Source organism: Gymnoscopelus braueri (assembly GCF_963280865.1).
Source record: "Gymnoscopelus braueri genome assembly, chromosome: 1".
Taxonomy (NCBI): domain Eukaryota; kingdom Metazoa; phylum Chordata; class Actinopteri; order Myctophiformes; family Myctophidae; genus Gymnoscopelus; species Gymnoscopelus braueri.
The window spans coordinates 38,471,272-38,497,033 of NC_137603.1; the positions used below are offsets into that span (position 1 = coordinate 38,471,272).

The 25,762-nt window shown below is 40.3% G+C and overlaps 1 protein-coding gene across 1 annotated transcript in view; it reads left to right on the plus strand.

Annotated features, from left to right (window-relative positions):
• Nucleotides 1-7,446: 7,446 nt before the first annotated feature.
• glceb (glucuronic acid epimerase b) overlaps nucleotides 7,447-25,762 on the plus strand; it is a 58,633-nt gene continuing 40,317 nt past the window's right edge. The window contains exon 1 of the mRNA XM_080426024.1: nucleotides 7,447-7,607. The gene's annotated coding sequence lies outside the window, so the exon portion shown is untranslated. The remainder of the gene's footprint in view (nucleotides 7,608-25,762) is intronic.

Genomic DNA, 25,762 nt, shown 5'->3' on the forward strand with positions numbered 1-25,762 from the left:
ATTCATTATTCATGTTAATTGATTCTGGCAGTTTGGGAGACAGTAGGCTACCTTGTAATGCAACACCCGTGCAGGACAGGAGGACGATACATGTAGCTACACCAATCTTTGCTTGCATGCATACTTAACAGCATGCACATTGAACATGTGACTAATTGCCTTAAATGTATTCTAAGCTAGCCTAGAACTATGGGACACATTTAGACCTGTTGTAATATATCTTTTATTGTTTAGTCATTAACTCTGCATTGGAGTAATGAGATACATACTTACTTTGTACAAGATCATGTGCTTTACAAACCAGCCATGCTGATGATTTTCTAATGCATTAAGTAGCTCATTTTTAGAAGCTGTCAATGTATATAGACTATTTGAGATGATTACATGATGGATAATGTTTTTGTGCGGCACAGTGAATTTAAATCCCATATTATAGCCTACACATTTATGGCTATATTTTTATGTTTATTGTGTAGTTATATTTATTGAACACATGCTGCTGTATCTGTAAGTTGTTGGAAAAAGGACCCAGCAGCAACATTCATCTTCTTTTGATGTTTGTGTGTATCAGAAGCCACCTCATCATCAAGCTGCTTGTTTTGTTGTACTGTAGGCCTACATATACTGTACCATGTGCAACAAATCAACTTGCGGCTGCCACTCAGGCTGCATTAATTAGCTTTGTTGTACGCTTTTATTTTACAAATAATACCCTGAAGCTGAGAAATGCACTCAGACTGTGCTGTATCCCAGATCCTTCCTCTTGATTATACCACTGCACTGAAAAGATGGAGGAGATGGAGAGATGTTCTCATTTTATGGGGTGAAACGAGGAGGAAAAAAGAGGGTCACATGCAGCATGGAGATGTAATGCACTCAGCATTCCACCTTTAAAAATTAATGAGTCTCTCTGTTCTTCTCAGCCAGAGCAGTCAGATGTCTCTTTTCTTCTCCAACGCTTCAACCCTCCTCCTTCACAGCTTTCTGTCAGGACATGGTTGTTTTGTGGTTGCTTATTAGCCTTTTCCCTGCATGGAGCATGGTCTCACTCTCATTTCTTTGTGATTGGGATTGACTGATCTTAATGTTTTTGAAGCAATACTGCTTGACTTGTATTTTGAGTTTTACAGAGGTATAGTGTTTGTTAGTTGCTTGTCAGGTGTTTGTCAGGTATAGTGTTTGTCTTGTGCCTCTCATGCAGAGCACCATGTGTTGATTACAAAATAATGAATGCATTTTTATGGTTTTGCCTCTGCTAAGATTGTTGTAGATGAAATATAAATGAAAAACTGGTCATTATCGGTAAGCAGCCCAAACTGGATTCTATTATGGTGACATCTGGCTGACTGAGGGAGTCTCTGGACAAGCAGGTGTGTGTACATGACCTCTCTGACCCTGCTTATATATTTTGAGGTAATAGTTGTAAATCATTAAAAACGTTCCTATACTGTTGCTTCAGTGTAATGCACCAACCTCACCAATATATAGTCCTTGTATGTGCAAACATATAAGATTATTCTGTATTTTTTATTGTGATTCTGGTTCTGGATGACCTTGGTCACTACTCATCATGTCCAACAGTTGCCCACCAACGTGCTTCCATTTATTATGAGTATGAACCTCCGTGAGATTTTTTTATATGTATGTATATATATATATATATATATATATATATATATATATATATATATATATATATATATATATATATATACACACACACACACACACACACACACACACACACACACACACACACACACACACACACACACACACACACACACACACACACACACACACACACACACACACACACACACACACACACACACACACTCTCTCACTTACAGCACCTTTAACTGGATGTTTGTTTTTTGTAACATCAAGCAAAGCCATGAGGGAAGTAGAGGTAGCATTGTTTGTTGGTACTATAAGCTTTTTTTATTTGGCTTCTCCCTACATTCAAGTTATTATGGCATGGGCAACATTTGCATAATTTCCATCATGAAACAGGTTCGCACTTTGTAAATTTGAAACCTATCTACTCATCAATTATTTAAGCTTGCAGTTCTAATCTTTTACTGTTATTTAATTTACTGACACTATTGTGTGAGTTACAGTTACAGTATGTGCATTTTCAACACTTCAGTAGGCCTGAAGGTAATGTTCTGTTGCCTTTGCTGGTGAGTAGTAGCTGAGTAGGCCTACTGCTGAGTCAAACCCTTTTTTTTCTCCATTTGAGTAATTTTCTATAATACCAGGAATGTATTAAAAAAGGTTGAAAGCACAATTTAGCGTTGCTATAATCCAACAAAGTGGAGGAACAATGGATTGAGAACAAAGTGCTAACTGAACCATTGAGATGTGGCAGCTTTCTTTATCATAGACTGAAAAGCTCATTCTGTTCTGGAAATATACTACTTCCTATTCAATCTTTTTTTTACATCTTTGAAAACATTTGTTCCCCTAGGATTATAAGAGGATGGCTCAGGCTCAGTGTCTGTCATCACACAAGGGTCTGAAAATGGCAGCACTGGGAGACAAGCTTGACGGAAACAATACCATAATGTTATTTTGACCAATGCAGGTTTCGACAGTGCCGGCGTTAGCTAGTTGCGTAGCTTAAAACTGCAAATAAAAAAACATAAAAACACATGTTTAACAGGCTCTGTTGTTTACATCTTCCTCATGTTATCACAGCTCGTGCAACAAAACAGCGATGGTTGTATATACTCGGGTGGTAGGCCTGGGCAGTGAAGTGCCACATGTCCCAGTTCGCTGTATTGCCATACTGACTCATCTGCCCTGTTGTCTTTTCTCGTGACTGGTGAGGAAGGATAAAGACCACCGCTGTATTGGCTCTCATCGTCTCCCTACTCAATTTGTCTGATATAGGAAGGGGAAGTTGGAGCCCGATGTTAACACGTAAGTATGGGCTATACATATTTTGCTTCCTTTATGGCATTATGGAATGTCTGTCGGCTGGACACGCGGATATGCCCTCGGCTCGAAGACAATCAGGGCAGAATCTTTGTACAATAGCTTGAGGCACCGACTGCTCCTGGATATGATGTGGGAAGGTGGGATAGCTGTGTTGCAGCTCGGGAGGCATAGCTCTTATGCTCTCCTTTTTTCCTCTGCATCTGGTGGACATGCAGTTGTTCCTGGCTCGAAGAAAAGCTGGACAAATCGCCTGATCCAGAGCGCCCATAAGAACGGGCATCCTCTTGGTAGCTTTCCACTGGTACCACCTCGCTTCTCACTCATAGGTGCTGTAAGGGTTGCTCGATCTCATCAAGCTTGTTCATCCCAATTCTGACACCAACGTAATGACTGGCGGGTTTCAGATGGGAAGTCATGACGACCTTTTATAGGAACACTCTGTGCCACACACCAAACACCAATCAACTACACATAACAGCCCAGATGGGAAAGGGGTGCTCTTTGGTTTCCCCCATCGTCCATGGTGGCCAACCAACTTACGTACAAAATATATAAATTATGTAACGTAAAACGACACAGCACATTAATCCCCTAACACATTCTCCAGAACAACAAATAACTGAATAACACGAAAATAAAACAATACAATTTGTGTGCACTCCGAGGCATGCTGGCAAATGCTACTCAGCCAGGGAGCTGCAATATATTCGCTTAAGAAATTTCATTTATTCTCAAAAAGTAAATAATTTGTATTCTGTATTTCACTCAATTTACTAAAGAATGATAACCCTCATTGCTGGTTTGTGCAAGCTGCTGCCTATAACTCCTGCAGAATGTGTGTGTGTGTGTGTGTGTGTGTGTGTGTGTGTGTGTGTGTGTGTGTGTGTGTGTGTGTGTGTGTGTGTGTGTGTGTGTGTGTGTGTGTGTGTGTGTGTGTGTGTGTGTGTGTGTGTGTGTGTGTGTGTGTGTGTGTGTGTGTGTGTGTGTGTGTGTGTGTGTGTGTGTGTGTGTGTGTGTGTGTGAGATTTTTTTGTAGGCTACAGCAAATCCTTGTTATCCTGCTGCTGCAGCTTCTGGAGAGTTTTCTGATTGGTATTAAAGGCAGAAACTGTGTTTGAACCACATATTAAACAGCCTCAGTGAATCCACTGGCATCCATCCATGTATGGAATTTTCTCCTTCGAAGCAGGTAGACTTTGAAAATGTGAGACAAATAGAGCCAGAAATCTCCTCAGGTGTGTGGTGTGTAATCTGCTTTTGAATAAGGAACAAGAAATAGTGTGCCTCCTAAATTTCGGAAAAGTCTTTGTGGACCCGGGAGAGAGTTCTTTGGAGGTGGCTGCTGCCATCTGTGTGCCGGGCAGAGATGTGAACATATTTTGAAATGCAATATGTGGGTTAAGCAGCCCTCCTTGACAAGTCCTCTAATCTAAAATCAACATCCCTTGTTTCATTGTATTCCCCAAAAAGACATCTGATCTTGTGCCCTGCATGTATTTTACTTCAAATCTTAAAACACATACACACACACATACACACGTGACACGCACACGCACACGCACACGCACACGCACGCACACACACACAGAAACAAGTCACAATTCAATTCACATTCTACATTCTATGAAGGAAAACTGCAACTATGTTCTATAGAATTATAATTCATTTTCTCTTCAGGTTATGACACTAGAAAGACTTTAACGAGGACAGACAACTAATATTTATATTGAGTAGACTAATTTGTACAGTTAATTTGATTTGAGTCAACAGTGAGACGAAATGCAGAGACCAAGTTAGATTCAAGTTTGGTTTTTTTATTCCAGGGGTCAGTCAGTGAATCTGTTTGCATAATATCCAATATCACTAAGCTATTACGCCCTAGTGGGAGTGCTGAGGGATAGTAAATTGATTGAATCTTTCTTCAAGCACTATATTAGGAATGTATTTTGCATCTAATTTCTGTTATTTTCAAGCCACGTGTCTATTTTTCTGGTCAAAACCGTAATGAAACAGATAGAAAACAAAACAGCTTAGTAAAGGTTGAACTGACATTTCTAAGTTAATGAGACTGAATAAATGTGTTTGTAATGCTATTAGAAACAACTTTAAGAAACATATATGCCTTTTATCAATGTTCTTAAGCAGTCTATAAGCTGTTAACAAGTTTCCTATATTGCTTACAAATATATAATATTCTAAAAAATAAACATGTTTACAATGCTATTAAACACTTATAGTATAGACCAATTATTTGTTTACCAACATTGAGACTGGAAGCACAGGTGATTGTTACATGCAATCAATTCTCAACCTGTTGTTTCGGGGTGCGAAACCCCCTCTTGTGTGTTGGCTAGTGCTGTGCGCCCTAGCGAGACCTGACAGAATGGGTTTCATTTGCAACCAGTATGACGTGTGCAACCAGTGTGACGTCGTCTGTTAAGGGGTCTATATAGACTTATTAACAAATAATACGGTTAATAAGCATCTTATAATGAATTATAAGTGCCTTATTAACTGTTAATTAATGCTTATTAACAGGATGGTCATTTAAAGTGCTATATGTTGATGGTTAATATTTTAAAGGGAGATAATGAGGAAGCTGTTTGTAATTTAAAAATGCACAAATTGTCCATGTTCCATTCCAAACTCATCATTGAATATTTAGTGTTCTTCTCCCTTTATATGATTATCAAATTTTTAACTAAACCCATTCGTCAGTGTTGTTGTTTTTTTTTATCTGTGTTGAGAGTACTAAAGATAATAAGGGAACTAATGCAATGATTCTGTTTCAGTGGTGGATGAAGCTATGTATAAATGACTGACAGAGAATTAGGCTGTATGTTTGAAAAATCCAATAAATAGTTAGGCCTATTTGCGTCAGACATGGGCTCCAGTGGAAAAATAGCAACAAAACCATTCCACTGACTAGATGAGAGCCGCCAATCTACCATATACCTGTAACCACCTTGATCTCCCGAATGGAAAACATCACTATCCACATCTATCACTCATCCACCAGAGGGGAGGTATTAGGCTTCTGGTCATCTATAGCCACTATGTAGTGCAGTGATACTTTGCTACACCCTGAAACGGCAATGAAAAACATCCAACAATGCCTTTGTGTGTCAGAGGGTGCACAAACATAACTCATTACTGTTAGAAACTGACAGGAGGAGAGGAGAGGAAATTGTTAGGAAAACAGAGCAGGAGAACTAGAAACGTTCAGATTGATACTTCTGTTCAGATGAGCCTTTTGTATAGCTACATGAATGAACTCTTTAGTGTCACATACTTTGTCTGTGACAGAGGGTTGATATCTTCTGTACCCACCCAACACATGTTACTGCTATTCCAATTCCCATTCAGTCAGCTGATGCAGCCTTTAGGCTACTGGAACCTACTTTAAGTAGTCCAGTAAACGCAATACCACTAGAATCAAATAGCGATGTATCCAATAGGATATAATGTACAATTGAGGCATGATGTTGTAAATTATCCAACAAAAGAAATAAATATGTTGCATTTACTTGATGCACATAGCTGCATTTCGTCCCTCACAGACTGGGCAGACACACAAAAAAGACACCTACTCAAGCAGCATTCAATCCCCATTTACACACATCCACCAACTCACTCTCTATCTCACACACACACACACACACACACACACACACACACACACACACACACACACACACACACACACACACACACACACACACACACACACACACACACACACACACACACACTTAAATCAGCAAAATAACTGTTTAATTGCTCTGTTGGGATTAAAATCTTGTTAGCCTAACATTTAATTAACCCCCGGATAACAAAGCAAAGGTGTTTCCTGTTTTTCGTTTTCTGCAGAATTTGAGTTACAATAGTAATACAGAATGCATGGTGTGCCCACAATAGCGTTTTCCTTCATGGGTGTATTTTCCATAGGGGTCTTCAACGTTTTTTTTCAGGCCAAGGACCCCTTATCTGAGAGAGAGATGAAGCAGGGACCCCCACTACATATTGTGTAAAATGATGTTGCAGATTAAATTTATTCATAGATTTCATAGATAGCTTCATAGACTTCTTTGACAGCACTATCATCAGTGTTCTGTAAATTAATGTTTTTTTGTTTGTTGACTTATCTTTTCTATTAGTATGTTGGATTCCTGTTAATGTGTAGACCTTTAACCACTTAAACCCTTCTCAATACTTAGTAAACTTGACCTTTGTCTCTGTACTTGTTGTTGTTGAATAGGGATGCTAGGGTTCAAGTGGTTAACGTAAAAAAAAAAAGTAATGAGTCTGAGGACCCCCCTATGGGTCTCGGAACCCCCTGTTGAAGACCCCATAGAGTATGATTGTCATTGGACGTTATCCTTATTTCCATTGGACATCTCACAAACCTCGGACTGTCTCGCGGTAGCACAGGTTCCCTCCCCGTGAGAAGTCGACGCTCGTTTGTGTTCACTACTTGCCTGAGCCTCAGTGTTGTGGCAGCCGGACGGACAGACAGGCGGTGGAGCCTGGTGCGCTCCTCTCCGAACAACCCTACTAAAAAAACACAGAAATAAGCGACCCAGTTACAGAACCCAACACGCAAACCCGTCAGCAGCTCTGGATACTGGATAGGGCTTAACGCTGGACCTCGCAGTACTCTGGTAAGACATCATAGCTCGATACATACGCCTCGGAGCTTGTCTCTGCTTGCTTCCTCTCCAGCGTTGCCATGTCCGCTTATTATAAGCCACTTTGGGCTTGTTTTTCTTTAAAGTTGCTTGTAAATATATTGGTATTGGTAGTTGCGTTTTTTGGGGCTTGTTTCTAAGTGTAGTTGCTTATTTTGGGCTTGTTTCTAAGTGTAGTTACTTATTTTGGGCTAGTTTCTAAGTGTAGTTGCTTATTTTAGGCTTGTTTCCCAATGTTGTTTAAACCAGTGGTTCTCAAACATTTTCATGTCAAGCACCCCCAAATTAATGTATTTGTCTGCGGACGCCACATTTACTAGACGCCACAAACACTTTTAGTTTTTTCAAGATATATATATTTTTAAATAGCCAATCTACAAGGTTGTAGATCTGTTATTTTCAAACAGCCGTAGCCTAGTTGCTTCTTTTGGGCTTGTTTTCATAGACCTGGTAGCTTATTTCTCTCGCAGAATCTGGCAACGCTGTTCCTCTCGTGCAACGCTAAAGCTGATTTTAACAGTCCTTTTGTAGTTCGGTGTCGCCAGCATTTCGCTAGACAAAAATCACGCACGTTTACCAACGACCAAAAGTGTAGACGCGCGTCACGTCGACACTTTATTCAGATGAAAACCACGCGATTACTGTCGCCAGGCTACACGCTTCACGCGACGACTTATAGATTAGCCGATAGATCCCACTAGTCACCAATAATTCTTTCATCTTTACTCCTTGTTCTTCTAGGACATTAAGCCGTTTACAAACGCTTAAGACGATGTCATGTGTCAGTTGTTCCGCGTGTGTCATTGCACTGTGTGGAACTGACTGGAACTTCACAGCTGACTTGTTTGTCTGGGATTTCATTCACACTTAGGTTAGCTTACATGCTAACGTTATATATCTGCTTTAACGTTAGTGAAATCTCTTCGCTAACTCGTTGTCTCAACTCGGACGTTAACAGGCTTGACAGCACGCTAATATTGACTGCATCCTTGTCGGAAAAAAAAAAGAAGCATTTTAAGCGGTGTCATGCTTTCTATGAATGGAGCACAGCAGAGAATGTTTACTTGTGCTACACAGGTCGTCATATGAAACCTGTGCGTTCTCTCTGTTATTATGAGGTTCAAGTGTCGTGCAGTCTCCTGGGGACGTGCGAGGTCAGGCTGCAATTTGTATTTCAGGATAATTCCAACTGGAAGCCTATCTAAATCTAGAATTGTTCATTTTAAATTCCATGCGTTTCATAATTATGTAGTCAAGCATTAATCACTGTACTGGTCCTTCCTTTCTTTAAATTGTGTGGCTTACTGAAGCTTCAAGCCTCAAACCTACTGCACATTTTAGTACTTGTACAGCCGAGCCTGATGAAGCTTAAATGAAGTGTTTGCTTTTGAAAACATCACAGGAGACCAATTCTTTGCACAGAGCTTTTGTCCATCTCAGAGCAGTGAGCACAACCAGACTTAGATCTCTTTAAGGCATAGTATGTAACTTTGCCCTATGTTTACATTATATATATATATATATATATATATGAGACTCAGACTGCTGGTATTGAGGGAAATGATTGGAGATATAATATGTGTGTGTATTTAGTTTTCACTGCCCAAAAACGGTCTACCAAAACAAACCGTGAAAACACCAAAATACAGTGAGAGGGCAATGTGTTTCTGCAGGTAAACACCACCACAATACTACAATGGCTGTTAACTGCAGGTATAGAGGGAAATTGTGTGTGTGTGTGTGTGTGTGTGTGTGTGTGTGTGTGTGTGTGCGCAGGGAAAAGTTTAATAGATAGACAGCTGACATAACTGTTTAGTCTTAGCATGGTCATAATAACAAAGCTTTAAGGCTCCTTTACAATATCATCTTCATATTATAAATCAGCAACATAGTAGAGAACTATTTGACAATATTGTGGTTTTTATTGTGGCCTGAGGCCTGAATTGTAGGAAGTGGATAATGGAAATCTTTGCACTGTAGGGTACATTTCAATATGCACCTGCTGCCAAAACATGCTTTAGATAGAAAGTGTATGTCTTTTAATTTAAATTCTTATCTCCGCCAGCCGAAGGGTCTGTCTGTGTGTCTGTGTTCGTGGCTTATCTTTGTAAACAATATGGTATATAAAAAAAAAAAACGTTTTGTTACATGAATCATGAGATCGTTGTACAATAATTTGGTGGGGAAGAGGGGATCATACTTGTGCATTGTTTGTAAAATAGGCCCCTCCTGCAAATTATGAAAGCCAATTATAGCCAATCAGAAAGAAATGTGAAAAATCCATACAGTACATGTGCTTTATATATATGTGTATGTATATATATATGTATATATATCTATATATATATTGATTATATGTATATATTGAACACAAGTTACACTCAGAATATGCAAGCAGCATCATGACGCTGCCAGCACTGTGTTCACACTTGCTTTCCGCAAAGACTTGCAAAGGCCTGCAATGTCGTAGGTCCCAATGCAGAAATAAGATTGCTGCCACTCAAAATGTGGCGCACGTTCACACATGACACCAAAATCAAATATGCAGACACATTGCCTGCACATTTCATATATCTGAACGGGGCTACAGATCAGTCCAGTGGTTACTTACAGCTAGACTCTCTCACACTCACACATGGACATGGTCAAAAACATAATATCCGCCTTCTGGCCTGCCGGAAATAAAACATAAGGAGTTGGAGTACACAAAATAATTGATGGAGCTTAAAAACGCATAGCACATTAATTCAGTGGGAGAGCATAAAAACCTGCTTGAGATAAATGTTAACATGTCTGCTCTGTTCTGTTGCAGTCTGTAGTCTCTGTACTCTTATTGGTCAAATTGCTCTCCAGTTTCTGCTGTGCAGTTCCCTTTAATGATTGTCTTTGTTTGCATAATTATAATATATACACAGGAGTTTTGCTTGGTCTGTCACTCCGTGCCTGTCTCAACAAGAATGAACCTCAGTCAGCAAGATTATAAGATTCAGCTCCGTCTTGTGGCTTAAACACTAGGCTGGTTCTAAATCACTGGCTATTGTGTCTGTGGCACTTGAAACAGAATATCTGTCTAAGCAGGTGCTGATTGCAGTTGGTGCATCCAGGTTCTCTGTGAAGCATGGAGAAAATGGGTCTTTCGCTTTACTGTCAGATGATGGCTCTAACCTAACAATGACTTTCATCTTTTGTGCCTGGCTCAGGCTGTAAATAATGACTTGTAACAGTCTCAAGGTTATAGTTGGGAATGATTGTATTTTGACAAAATGATGTCTTCGTGGCAGTTTTTCTTTATGGCCATACTGTAGAAATGGCTATAAAACCGTTTGCAGAATTGCTTATGTGTTAGCAGTTGCTACTGTGGTAGGGGTACAGCGGTTTTCGGTTTAAACCCGAACCGTACGGCCTGCACGGTTAAATCCGCCTTTAGGAACCGCGGTTTTTCGTTTTTGCAAAAAAAAGAAGAAAAGAAAACATCACTCCCAGAGTTCCCTGCGACCCGCGAGTGAATCTGTTAATTTATATTCTTTATTATTCTGCTTTTATTTATTTTCATTTGAAAGTGAGCCTACTATTTGCTAAACACTGATTTAAGTTGTATATTTTGTAAGCCTATTGTCTATTTTATTTGCAGTTTGCACTGCTGGGTGGCATATGGATTATGATATGTGAATCGTCTCATTTATAATGCTATTGCGCATATAAAAAATGTTATAATGTTATAATGTTTTTATGGGTCACACAGCAGACATTTGTCAATGATTAATGATTCATGAATCAATAACATCAATTTGATTAACGATTATGACATTTAGGAAAACTGGTATCCCTAGCCATCACAGTTCCAACATAACAAGGTGTTTGTTTATTTTTATTTGAATAGTTGCTTTTATTTACAAGGAACAGAAGAAGCTTGTTGCATAGCCTAAATGGCTTTGCCGTAACTCCACAAAGGTTAGGCCAGCGTTCTGCTCCACTAGCCTAACCCTATCAGTCTGCCCATTTGTGTAGGTTAATCTGCCTCAGTACTTGAGCTGTCTCACGCTGAGGTTTTTGTTTCTAACACAGGCAGTTGAGCGCTAAGCCAGGTCCTCCTATGGTGACTAATAATAGGCCAATGCAAGAAGGGCTGCCCCGCATTGGCTCCTAGCTGGACACTTCCTGGAGCCCACTGCTTTGAAGCATGCAAGTCACACTGGTCGGTGGGAATGCTGTGAAGCCTTGAATAAACTGGGTTACTAACTATCCAGCATTACTTTCAGTGAGTAGGCTAGCAAGATTAGAATCATCCGACTCAGTTAATTCCTCTTAGTTAAGTTAAGCCCAGGTCTGTGAAAACAGTGCAGTGCAATATGTAACTCAAATAGGCCATGCATATAAAAGCTTTTAAGTCTGAATGGCATTTCATAAATGTTGCCTTTATAATGACTACTTTGCCTGCACAGCTGTGCTCACTTTATAGTCGGGTAGTAGAACAACAACAAAACTTGGTCATAGCTCTTACTTGATGCTTGTTTGTCCAAAATGAGAGAGGCAAGTTCATGACAATGTATTGTGCAATAATGAGCCCTGTGTGATAGTGAACATTGCCTGTTGATTACATCATCTACACGAAATCAAATTTTGGTCTTAAAATACTGTGTTGGTGGATAGGGAAAGGTGGGAAGAAACTTAAATGCAAGTAAATTTGTATTGCTCACAATAGGGTTCGACCGTGAGAACAAAGTTATGACTGACATAACATTGTCTGGATATTCATGCATGTGTTTGGTCTGCTGAAACTGCAGCCTCAACCTTTAATAAGGTAACGCCCCACAAACACTCTCATTCACTAAACACAACATAAATTATGTAGTGCATTGTAGCCTAATGTATAGTACGACGGTGTCGCTTGCCAAAAAGAACAGATGTACATGCTAAAACCGCATCTCATTGCAGCCCTTTGTTAGCTTGTAATCCTGTACTTTTTGGCAAGTGTGAGATTAATTGTAATTAATTTAAATAAAAAATAAATGAAATTAAATAAAACATCTAAGTAATAAAATTATGGATTAAATGATTGACAGTAGTAAATAAAGTCAAAAGCAAAAGTGTGGATGTGTTAACGGAATCTGCAATATGTTTTAAGCTAAATTATTTGTAATATCTTTTGTTACTTTTATAGCTTAGCATGTGGTGCTATGGGTGAGGGTTCCTTTTTTCCCTTGTAGGCTATTGGCCTACCCTAACGTCTGTGAACCGTTCCTCACATGGTTGTGCAACCTATCATTGGTTGACCCTTGTAGCAGGGTTGACCATGGCCCCATTCAAAGGCACAACCCAGACAGCAAAAGTCTCTGGACTCTGTAGTCCTAATCGTCCCCCATAGACACCCCCGTCCACACCCCTCCTCTTTGTTAAATACCATCACCCCCAATAACAAAAGAACAGCCACAGTTGGCCTGGATTCAAACTTCAAAGACAAACAAATATGGAACTCTGCACTCATTCCTTTATCCCTCTGCTCCAGTTATGGATGGTGCTGAATAGAGAGGGCTTTCAGAAAGATTTCTCTGCAGCACTGGCTTGAGTGGCTTCCTACAGTGGATGAAGCCAGGCATTTGTATAATAGGAAGAATGTCCAGACATGCTCTCCTTAGGGCTGTGGTGCTCCCCAATAACGGGACTGCTCTAGCATGAACTGGCTTACTGTTTGGTTGCCTCGTGATGATCATGTATAGAGGACATGGCACTTTTACGCCCAAGTGTCCATACCATCACACACTGTTGTCCCAACCACACTTTTGTAGAGGTTGTGCTCTGCTGCTCTCCTCAGCCTGAATTGTCTTTTGTGGTAGGGGTGGCATTCTGGCCACTAAATTTGTAGACCATTCAATGGCTGCGAAAAGAGAGGAGAGGAGCCTCTGTGTTGCAACACAGCTCTTAAGCTCTGCAACCAGATAATGCCCCCCCCCCCATGTTATACTAACTGACTGAATAGCTCTCACTTCATATCAGAATCAATCTAAATTTTCCCTCAACTGATTTTCCGTGCCATTCAGTTGTTCAAACAGGAAAGAGAGAGAGACCATAATGGGAAATGCTTTGCATTCGCTTGTGGATCCATGTTTGTCTTCTCTGTACTCTGCAGTTGCTGTTTGCAACTGTGAGGGAGTGTACTTTGTGTGCTGTCTGCAGTTTCCCTTTATTCTCTCGACATATGTTATGACTTAAACCAAAACAAAGCACGATGAAAGATGGATTGTGTACCCATAAAGTTTACAATATAAAAATGTTAAAGTGGGCATTTTATGCTGTGTAAAAAAAAAAGTATTGTACCGTATTTGTTGAGGTCCTTAATTCGAGTTTAAGCTTAATAAAGCTTAAAACCCATTTTCAACCTATCTTCATATAATCATGTCCTAACTATGCTCATTATTACTTTGAACAATCTCCCATCCCTTGTGAGGAGGGCTGTGCACAGTTCATAAACCTGCTGCCTACCAATGATATGTAGGCAGGTTTGGTCATTTCAAATCCAAGAACATGGCTTATATTTCAGCATGTTAACTTTCCAAGCAGAGAAAGTCTATTGGCTTGGATTCCTCATTGATGATGTCTTTGGCAGGCAGGTTATTCTGAACAGTCCATAGCCCACCAATGAGATGCAGAGAGAGTAAATGGAACTTGTGCCATCTTATAAAGATAATAAATGAAGACCAACAACTATATATATGAAGATAAGATTGAAAATGGGTGAAGTGCTCCAAAAGTTATATCTTATATACATGTAATAAGTTATATCTTTACAGCATGCAGTATGCATGACGATTGAACTAATATGTGCATCGGTAGACTTAACAAATCACTTATTGTATAACCTATAAGGTAAACCCTAGTGAAAACTTTGCGCTTGTTATCGATCTATTTCACCATGCAATTAATCGGATATCGCCCGAGAAGTTCAATATTAATTAATTTAATTTATTATTAGTTGGAGCTGACTGCAGACGTTCAAAGAAACTGTCAGATCATCATCATAACCTTTATTTCAACTCTGAGTACAGTCAGATAACATTTGACTGTTGTTACTGTAGGCTTGTGATACTCCCATACCCTGAATTCCTCTCGTAGCAGGGACATGCCACAGCAGATCATAAGTAGTAATTAAAATTGTCATCTGGCTGCGCTTAAAAATTTACTCACTTTGAATATATGTCCTTCATTCTTTAATCATAAAAATTGTTGGCATTTTTTACTGCTCAATCTGGGTGATAGACTGAGCTGTGGATGCTAAACTGAAATGTATGTATTTATTCATTAATGTATTCATTCATGTTTCACACAAGTATGACCTGTGTCATCATGGGAAGGACATGTCCTTTCTCAAAAGTACATTTCAGGTGGCTTCAAAAGCTAATAATGACATTTCCATGCAGAGTGAGATCTGTAACATGGAGACACTATAATGAAATGTCCCTGGGCACCCATTTTGCATCCACCATCATGAGAGCCACCCACACTTACAAGCCGTTGCAGAAAAAGGATGTCTCGCTTAATCGTTTTAATAGCCTTCTTTACAACTTTATGCCTCGAGAGCTCCCTTCAATATTGCAAAACTGGGAGCCTCTAAAGCTTTCTTATTGTCCTTGAACAGAAAAAAAAGCATCCCTACCCCTTCTGTCAGGATGCCTTCAGCGACATTCACACTTGATTAGGCTTGCAAATGAAGTTTTCCTCCTTTGAGGTAGGAAGCACAACCTTGGCCCCCGAGACCTGGTAAGTCTTTATTGTGTTAGCTGGGGCTGATAAGCTAAAGGGTATCCCAGCAGGCTTTTGCTGCCGACAGTACTCTTCCTACATCAGCACTCTCTTAAGCACTTCTTTGTGGCCCTACAAAAGCATCTTGGACAGTCTTTGTACCACTCCAGAGTTGCTAGAGGAAGGAAGTATGTTAGGGTCAAGAGAGCCACCCTTTGTCATTGGACTCAAGCCAAGCCTACTGTTTGTGCCAATTGCACTTCAACCCTTAATTTGTACGCAACCACGCACACACGCACGTACACAAAAAAGGCTGTCACAGCAAGCTGCTACTTGCTAATGTTTACTGAGTCGGCATTGTGCACGACTCGACCATCATGCTGCGCAGTGCCCATGTAGTATCAATTTGACACAAAACCGGAATTTATGACAGTGACCGGCCAAGCACCGATATTGGCCGATCACCCCAGAATCGGCGGCCGATTGCCCGGTGCATGTCAACTTTGAATAATCTCCCATCCCATATTAAGGCAAGCCCCCATTGATAATTTGAAATACAATCTTAAGACTCAACTTCTTTCTCACAGTTTGAGGTCATTGTTGTTGTTTTCCTGTTTACGTTATATGCTTAATTGTTGCTTTTGTTAATGGACAATGGTCTACATGTTGCTATAGAGCACCGCAGTCTGACGTAATTTACGCATCCTACCTGGCTCACCCCCCCCCCCCCCCCATTCAGAATTCCCATAGACTTGTTTAATATCGCGTCAAATAAGAACTGTGTTACAAAAATAAACAATTGATCCCGGAGGTTTGACTGAATGGATATGAAGCATCAACTGACGGCGAGAAATCGCTAACATTACTGCTGCCAAATTAGTACAATTTTCACCAGAAACAGACTATCAAATATGAGTGACTGACTATCGTAAATGATACAGAGCCACCTCCCTGTCAATATCGGCGGGACAATTTGTTTCTTTTTGGACCACAATTCTTATGAGACGATTCCATTTCACTTCCGTGAACCAGGGATGAACGAATGACGTTCGTTTTGGAAAGCACTTTGGGTCAACTGCTGTTGTTTTTCAACGTGCTATATAAATACACTTCACTCACTCACTCACACTCTCTTTCTTTTTTAAGTAGATTACACGTCATCTGCTAAAGAACCCACAGAGAACATGTTTATTTATAACAAATACAACATTCACATTTTGGTCAATTGTTTATTATTTACCCATGGCATTTCTGCCATGCTTGTTCTCCCCATAAATGCCTCATCTCTTGTTTTGTTTACATTTCTCTTCTATTTATGTATGTTGTTCAAGTCTGGGCATCTGCATTAAGCCCTGGTAATGCTGACTGCAGAGAAATTGAGTGAATCAACCATCTCTGTAGAGTTGCATATAAGGAAGAGCAGCTGAATAAATAGGCTTAGCTGTACTTCTCCATGAATGTTATCCTCTCAATGCAGCTAAACCTTCTGCCCGTCCCTATGCCTACTTTAGTAGTAAGTTTTCCAGCCTAATTAACAAGACCTTGTCATCACAGACAGATTTGACCGTGTTTTTTACATCCCGAACCTCTGTTGTTCATTTGTGTGTGGTTATAGCAGTTATACTGCTGTTGTACAAGAATACTTTTCACTTAATTGAACTCAACCTGGTTTATGATCATTTGTCAAACAATAAGGGTTAGCCTAATGGACCTGTTAGGATGATTTATGTTTTCACTATTATTACCTGCCTCTGAAGAACCTTTTTGGAAGCTCAAAAATGTAGGCTAGTTTAATAAGTGCGTGAAAATATGCTATTTGCCCTGTTGCTTAAGAAAGGGTTATTTTCACGTCAGTTATGAATACACAATAAATTGAATTCAAGCTTAAGTCCAATATAAAGGTTTGCAATGTCTTAATTGCACAAAGCTGCAATTACATTTTGGCCTAATTATTGTCAATATACCAACAGTCAGTTGCATTGCCACACACCTTGGGGAGAGCTTTAGAATCACATGCATTGGCATGGCCAATTAGAGGTAACCTTAGTAAACAATCAGAAGCCAATCCAAAACCAGTCAATAGGAGTATTGAATGGGCAGGCTGAGCAGAAAGAAAGAAGATAGTGAAGACAAACATGAGACAATAGAGATGGGATCTTGTTGAGAAATTGCTACAATTCTTACAGTAAATAAGGGTGTTTTGGTTGCAAAAAATAACAAAAACATGTGAAGATGTAATCTTGCACAGTTGCAAAAAAAAAAGGTTCCACTCCGTCACAAAACGCCACCAACCTGCCTAAGAAAAGTATGGTGACTAAGTCGCAACATGTGGGAAGGGTTCTGAACAACTGGGCCATATGCACAACTTGAGATTGAAAGGGCCATGTGTGTTAATCTACATTTTCACTATTCCCTCAAGTCTTCTGTTGACACATTGCCTCCATTACCTGACATGTTCAACCTTGTTGCAGGGTAGCCCGCGGACCGTTGACATTCTATTGAATTCCTGAGATTAGTGATCTAGGCTGTCGTAGTGTCAATGCTTGCACATTGGCACACCTAAATTGAACACACCCTGACCCATAATTCATTTTATTAGCCGCAGCTGCAATTGCTTACATCACAGTGTATTATAAGGTAAGCCTTCCATGTTTGTACCCTTCTCTTTTTATTTATTTTTACCTGTACAGGAAAACCAACTACAAAATCATGCCCCTTTAACTTTGCTAAATGGAAGTGCAGTGATGTTGTCTGTTTCTCTGAGGCATAGACATATGAAACGATGCATTAAACTCACTGTTGATGTGTCCAGGGGATACACCCGAATCCCGATTCGTACCCTGATAATGTTACATTGTGAACTCCAAAAACTAAAACAAAAATAATGTTATTGAAGACCCACTGAATTTCCTTAGGACCCATTCAAATGATTATTTGTGGGTCCGGGCACCCACCAAATTGAAAACCTAGCAACATGACCGAAGTTTGCTCCAGCCCAAAAGGCTAATATTCTGACCATCCATCATCATCCCTGCCGCTTCTGTTATGATTGGGGACGGTACTTTTAGCCAGACCCAAGGGGTCGGGCTTACATGAGGCTTTGTACCTGTTTCGTCCATACATGGGCATGGTTCATGGGCATGCCCCAGCCAAAAAAAGTTTGTGACGTCCCCTTTCGTCACGAACTATTCATGACATCATGAACTTCAGTTATAAAGTGGTTTGTAGGTGTGTTACATACTAGGACTTCATTCTGGGTCTGGCAGAACCAGGTCTCCTGGTCTTGTTCCTAATATTGCACCGATCCAGATTAGTATTTTTTGAGCGGTGTAGCCGCTCCTATAAGTGGGGTTGGGACCCATGACCCATCCGTCGTGAAAATGTGTCTTTCGCTGTACTGTGATTGGCTGATAAGTATTCAGACCCTTTGCTAGCCACTGTGATTGGCTAGCGAGACGCATGATGAAATTCATAACCTATAAATAGCACCACGCACTTCAAAAAATTACTTTTTTTTAAAGTGAGCTTCATCACTGTGATGACCACTGTTCTAAATAACACACCGCTCACTTCACACTGGGTGTGATTTTTTTTTTAATGTTTACTACAGTCCATCCTGCAGTGAGCGAACCCAACCCATGTGCAAACGCGACTATAGATAGCTTCACTAAGGTACAAAATGCAAGAGAATGGGACCACCTGCAGTAAGTGACTTACTGTTCCGTCCATTGAGCTGTTATGTCCCTGTAGCAGCTGAGTGCTGTGGAGAGTCTCCACAGTTGTGCGTTCTTGCTGACATTATTGATGAGCTCGTCTTGTAATAATGCTTCTGCCCTTTTATTAACTACACTCAAGTAGCTATGGACTGTGCTGCTTGCTCGTATGTGTTTAAATCAGTCCTTTGTAACTTTCACACGTTTCACACATAAAATCACAGTCCTAAAATGCTGATGTCCTCACATTTATAGTAATACAAACTTGTGTCGTCGCGGTCCTTTGTGTCTATTACTGTACATAATTGCGTCTATTACTGTACATATTGGCTGTTATCAAACCATACAATTTTATATTTGAAGAAAAGCTCAAATATGTATTCAGATAACGGTGTAATTCTGTACAAAGACGGTTTTGAAATGTATCAAACTAACTTCCTGTGTCCGTAAGGTTTATTTTTCCCTGAGTTTCTGTTGGTAAGGCATTACCATTGCCTGCTGTCATATAGTCTGGGAGGCATTGCGTCGGAGCTTGGACAGCAGGGGCGCGGCCACTGCGTTGTGATTCAAATCAACAGCCAATGAAGAAAAGGGGGCGGGATCCACATGCACTGGGTGTTGCATCTAAATAGGATCGACGGGAAGCAATTTCCCCTTGAGAAATTGCGGCCGCCATTGTTGTGTACTGCTGTTTGCCTCTCGTCGGACTTTTTAGACGAGTTGCACAGCTCTCAGACCGGTAAGAGGCGTGTCCGCTCAGATTCTGAGCGTAAGTTACATCCCGCCCACAAATACCAGGGCTCTGGCCCAGAAGTTCCTCGCCGAGCTGGCGAAAACTTCTGGGAACTCAGATTAGCTGTCATAATGCTGTTGTACATTTGTCACATGGCGGCTGATTACAGGCATCCCTTTAGGGGTAAAAAAGTACCTTTGTACTACATTTTTGATAAATTACAATAATAATATAAACATTTAACCTTTTAGTATTAGCTGGCTACCATTTCCTTAGGGTTACAGGTTAAACAGTTAACCATGAACAACCCCTCTTTGAATTGAAATGTAAGGCATTTGTTGTACATTATTTGCTATTTAATTAGAGGTGCTGTGTGTATTACAGCCTTGTGTAACATTACACAACAAACGATATTAATAATATGACTGCGCTTTCTTATTTGAAGCCTATCCTATCCTTTTATTTTTTGCTACGTAATTATTGGTAATCGGGAAATATCCAAATTAATATATCAGATTGGAATTGAAAAATCGGTATATATCAACCTTTTCCCCTAAAGTGGCATTTGGAGACAGCCACTGTGTTCTAGCACTGGAAACTGCATAATTGTCCCCTTAAAAGACGTGTTACGGGTAAATAAGGTACCTTCTCCACTTAAGGAAGTTGGAGGATCAGCATCAACAAGCTGTGACTGCTGTAGACTTTTCCTTTCAAAACAATGTCTTTATGCAGAATAAAAGCATGAGCCAAGAGGGAGTCAGAGAAATTGAAGAGGTGGGGGAAAGTAACAGTAACACAGCGATAGTCACTGAGCAGTAGAAGGAACAGCAATGTGAGTATGAGCTTGAGAGATGTTATGGGAGACATCGCTTTATTTAGAATTTGAAAGTCGTCATTGTGAATTAAGCTTTGAAGTATTTAGTACAGCCCTAATTGCAAGTTAGCTGTGTGGGTATAAGCAGGATAATGCACCGAGTCAGTCAGTTTTGAAAAAATAATAACACTTAAGCGGGATGAGCGTAGCACAGACCCTGCCGTGTGGTTATTTTCACATAACTAAACTGACTTGCTCACAGTAGCTTATCCCTTGCATATTACGAAATGAGTTGCAACTACCTTAATACAACTGCTAGGTGTCTTGACCAAATTAGGATTACCATTTTAACCATTTTAGAAGCTTTTCAAGTTTAATATTTGCTCTGGTATCTTAAAAAAATACTGTGTTTAAACCTCCCTCGATGGCCTCTTCTCATGTGACTGAGGGAAGGAATCCGAGAAGCCTCATTGTGCTAATTGTAATTTATCCAAAGTGTGATAATACATTTTCTTCCTGCAACAGGATTACTGTTATTGAATCAACATGTTTGTCACATTATGAAAAGCCACACATAAAAAAGAAAAACGCTTTAAGGCAAACTGTTTGTGTCTTTAATTAAACTGGCATATCCTGCTGGTGATCTAATCATTTCATTAGACCCCCTCCCGACCTTCCATTTCCTATTGAGAACACAAGCTGAAAAGCTCCCACACACAAATCATGGCAAGACACTCTGCTCTGCAACCCCACCTTCTGTCTTCTTCCTAAGGGAACATCTCTCCATCTACATCCTCATATTGCTGTTCCTTCTCTTGCATTGACTGTGTCTTTGAGTTACAGTTACTTTCCCTCGCCTCTTTCACTTTCTCTGGCTCCCTTCTCTCCCTCATTCAACTCGCTGTATCAGCACACTACAACTACAGAGAGAAGTTTGTGGAGTCTTTGCTCGTTCCAATCTGAAATGGAGCTGCATGTAACTTTTAAAACATGTTTATGCTAATGCTGTTCAAGTGGACTGTATTGAAGCTTATTCTCGGTTAGGTAACTGTGAAACATGGAGTCATTGGAGGCAGACAGTTGAGATCAGTGTCAGCCATGGAGAAATAATAATGAAATGTCCTGAAAACCTTCCTAGTGTCCCACTTTCCCTTTCCCTTCTCCCATGTCTCTCTTATCTCACTGATCCCTGTCTTTGACTTATATCACGCCATTGGTTTTTAAAGGCAAGCCTTTGATTTGAAGAATGTCATAGGCATATGTTGGGTTTAGACGGGGGAAGAATAATCCCCCCACCCTGTACTTTCCAAAGCCCTTTGTTCCCCATCTTCATTATTTCTCTCTGTCATACTGTATATGTGAGAGATGGAGCGATATATACCATCAAAAGCCTTTTTGATGCTTCCCACCCGCTTTCAAAATCCTTTTGATTTCCAATGGCTTCAGCTGCTTAATATTCCAAACTAGTCAGTGGCCTTTTCAGAGAACTAAGAAGGTTCTGAGGATGCAAGTCTTGTCTTCATGCAGGAAGCAGTTGGGGCACAGCCCTTTTTCCCTCTCAGGGTCTGAGAGGAATGGTGGTATGGTGGCCGACAGTGGTACTACAGTTTCGCTCAATTTCCCCCCACCCATACACACCTCTCTCGAAACGGTTTTGAAGGTACCTTGGAATCTGCATGAGGGCAAAAAAAAGGATTTTGAAATCGGTCATGTTTGTGTGTGTCTCTCAGCTGCTAATCTCGCAAAGGATTTGGCAGATCACCATCTATCGCATTTGTGCATGCTGCCAGCAGGCCAAGGAATTTCCTAAATATATTTCGGTCAAATCGGTCAACAACAACTGTCATTGTGAATTAATAATCTCAGATCAATTGTCCTTTCTTTTTTTTTTCTTTTTTTTTATCCCACGATTTTGTAACCCTATTTTTTTACACCCAGTGCCAATTGTCTATGTAATCCTGGGCACTACCTTCCCTCTGCCAACCTAGGGAGGCCAGGGCCGAGCTCATGCCTCCTTCAATGCATGAGAGCCAACTGACCTTCTTGTCACCTGACAGGGGAGAGTTTCCCTGGTTGGACGTAGCACGTTATTCCCATAGATATATATAAAGGCTAGATGGCTCAAGGGGGCGGCGCAAGCGTAGCTCAACCGCGGCCATCTTAAAACAGTCATTCATAACATTATGTCCATGGTGCATATACTTTGAAATAACCATAGCGTGCTCAATTTTCATCCGATTTTCAAACGGTTTGGTGTGTTGTAAACACCAAAGATGTAGTTATGATACTGCATACTTATAATTATAATGTTTTTTTTTTTAATATAATTCTAAGTATGCAGTATCATAACTACATCTTTGGTGTTTACAACACACCAAACCGTTTGAAAATCGGATGAAAATTTAGCACGCTATGATTATTTTAAAGTATATGCACCATAGACATAATGTTATGAATGACTGTTTCAAGATGGCCGCCATGTGGCAACGTCGTACTCCATTGGCCAGCAGCGCGGGTGAGTCATCTAGCCTTTATATATATCTATGATTATTCCAACCAGTTCCCTTCCCCTCCATCAGGCGCCCCGGCTAGCCAGGGGGAGGCAGTATAGTGACCAGGATTACTGCATGTTTTTGTGAGGGTACCTACCCTAGGAGACACGGGGAGAACATGCAAACTCCACACAGAAAGGCCCTTTGGCCAATTGTCCTTTCAGCCTATGGATTACGTGTCTGAGCGTATGGAGGGGAATTACTAGTCAGTTGGGCACAATTTGTACATCCAGTGTATCGATTCAGTGTTTCCCCAAGGATGGAGTTGTAACGGCGGTAGTGGAACATTTTGCACTGGCTTTGCGACTGCGAGCAAACTTTTTTTTTCTTGTGCTGGCAGATAAGCCTTTGTCGTAAGGCTTAAGTACACATACAGTACATTTTTGCACAGTAATGAACAGGGAAATGTGCGTCTAGTTTACATAAAAAGTGTAATAAAAGTATAATCTTTAAAACTGACATTCATTGAACGAGTGAATAACAAACAAACTTTTGTAGTGGAAATTATAACAGCGGATGCCCATGTGGATGCACATGTGGATGAGATTTGAAAAATAAAACAAGAAAAGTTAGATTTATTTTTTCCGGACAAGTCTCATATGCCATTGTCTTAAAATAACTTGTCCATAGGAATGTCATCTCTCCATTCAGTAGTAAGATGAGCAGTACCGTTTACACGTTGCTCTAGTCTGCTCATGCGTATGTGACTAACACAGCCTTTGACTTTTGCGAATTAGAGACTAAGGAAAACTCTTGTTTCAGAAGTTATTTCGGAGTTGAGCCTCACACGAACAGTTTCTGGCTGTTTCTTTTGTATTTATGACAGTGATATGATGTATGTTATCATCTTTACTGGCATTCTAATGATTATGAAAGTTGACTAAACACATTTCTTAAGGGATAAAAAGAGAGAGAAAGAAACATCAACAGCTGCTTCCAATCAGTGTAATCCACAACAGAGTAGCTGGGACACTCAGATTCTTTCACAAGCAGCAAAAGAAAGAGGCAAAGCTAAAATATATGCAAAGCTTCTGTGAAAAACATTGAAATTTACTGACTATATTCCTGAATACTTGTGACAGCCACGACACGTCTCTCAGTATTTGATGCATGCCAGCTGAAGCCCTCTTTGTTCACTAAATCCACTGTGAAGATTACCCTCATGCCTTGATATGGGGTGGAGGACTGTGCTACTAGAGTAAAGGACTAGTTCGAGAGTCTATTTTGGGGCATCAGTGTTTTATGGCCTATATTATTTCCCCTCTTGCCACTTGTGTAAATCAATGTCTGGTTTGCCCTGGAAATTCAATGCATTGATTGGACGATAGTGTAAATGAATGATGTTGGATTACTATGGAATCACAAAGATTTCATGTGTAGCAAAGGCTATTGGCATACTATATTGTAAATGACCAGTGGAGTTTTGGTCGCTACACTGGAAAATATAATTTTCACCCCCCTAAATTCACGAGCCAAGTACCCAAATGTCTACTTTGCATAACAGGTTTACCGCTGACGGTGAGTGCGCGTGCATGTGACGTCATTAAAACACTTTTCCCCTGAAAAGAAAATCACCATTACACCACTGTAAATGACAGACCTTTATCTTGATAATTTCTTGAAATGTTCTTGAACACTGCGTCATCATTTGTTGGATACCCTTTCAGTCTGAAGAGCAGATGACAGCTTCCTGTTTTCACCTTTCATCGGGCGGAATTACAGACTCTTATAGCCTTCAAAGATTGTGGATTTTGGAAGTCTGGCTTGAGAGACTATTTTCTGAGGAGTGCTTTTGAAAGGCAATTATGAATCAGGCATGAGCAAGAGATTCCATTAACTTTTGAATGTGCATATCAATTAACCTGGGCTAGTACATGCAGAATGGAAATTAGCCTGTAAGTACACACTTTAAAAAAAATATATGACTGATAATGAGAGTACTGTATTGTGATTGTCTGCTGATTGTCTTCTGCAGGAAGAGTGTTTTATTGTTTTGTATGTTTTGGCACATTGATAATTCAGCTAATACAGTGTGTCTGTATTTGTGTTATGGGTGTAAGAAATCAACTGAAATTCGCTAGCCATGCCCATGGCCCTCGTTGCCCCTCTCTTTGGCCGTGTGCCCCTCAAAAATATAGATGCCCCACGACCACAGTGGCCTTGATGCCCTGCCTGCACTGCCCCACCTGATTTCACCGTTTTCAGCACTATTTTCTGTCAATATGTTTTTTTAGGCACCAGTTGTCTGTGGTTGAGATCTAAATTCTTGTTGGACAACATCAATTGAAACGTTGCTGTGCATACAGTTTGATTTCGAGGCTGATATGAATTGGCGCAGCTTAAAATGTCTCGGAAGCTGATGCTTTTGACAGGGGGAGAGAGGGAGACGAGACGGAGAGATAGCTGCTGTTTGTTTTAACGTTACCAACTTTGTAGCAGACCTTAATGTTGATTCTACCTGAGCTGTGGCAGCTGTTGGCATAATAATAATTGGTAAAAAAAAAATGAATTTGATGATATTGTATAACCGCTCTGATTTGCACACCAGCATGCCACAGGTACATTGATCACTTTAAGAA